Below are 411 nucleotides of genomic sequence, written 5' to 3' on the forward strand. Positions count from 1 at the left end.
TCCTCATCCTATCCTCATCCTCGTCCTCATCCTATCTACATCATAATCCTCATCCTCATCCTAATCCACTTCCTCATCCTCATTGTATTCTCATCCTCATCCCTTCCTCGTCCTCGTCCTCATCCTCCCCTCATCCTATCCTCATCCTAATTCTTGTCCTTGACCTATCCTCATCCTCATCCTCTTCCTCATCCTCATCCTCATCCTCATCCTCATCATCGTTCTCGTCCTCATCCTCTTCCGCATCCTCCTCCTTATCCTATCCTTATCCTCATCCTCATCGTATCCTCATCCTCATTCTCGTCCTCATCCTATACTCATTCTCATTCTCGTCATCTTCCTATCCTCTTCCTCATCATCATCCTCATCATCATCCTCATCCTCCTCCTCATCCTATCCTCATCTTCATCC

The sequence above is a fragment of the Lupinus angustifolius genome, chromosome LG06 (assembly GCF_001865875.1).
Source record: "Lupinus angustifolius cultivar Tanjil chromosome LG06, LupAngTanjil_v1.0, whole genome shotgun sequence".
In the NCBI taxonomy this organism is placed as follows: domain Eukaryota; kingdom Viridiplantae; phylum Streptophyta; class Magnoliopsida; order Fabales; family Fabaceae; genus Lupinus; species Lupinus angustifolius.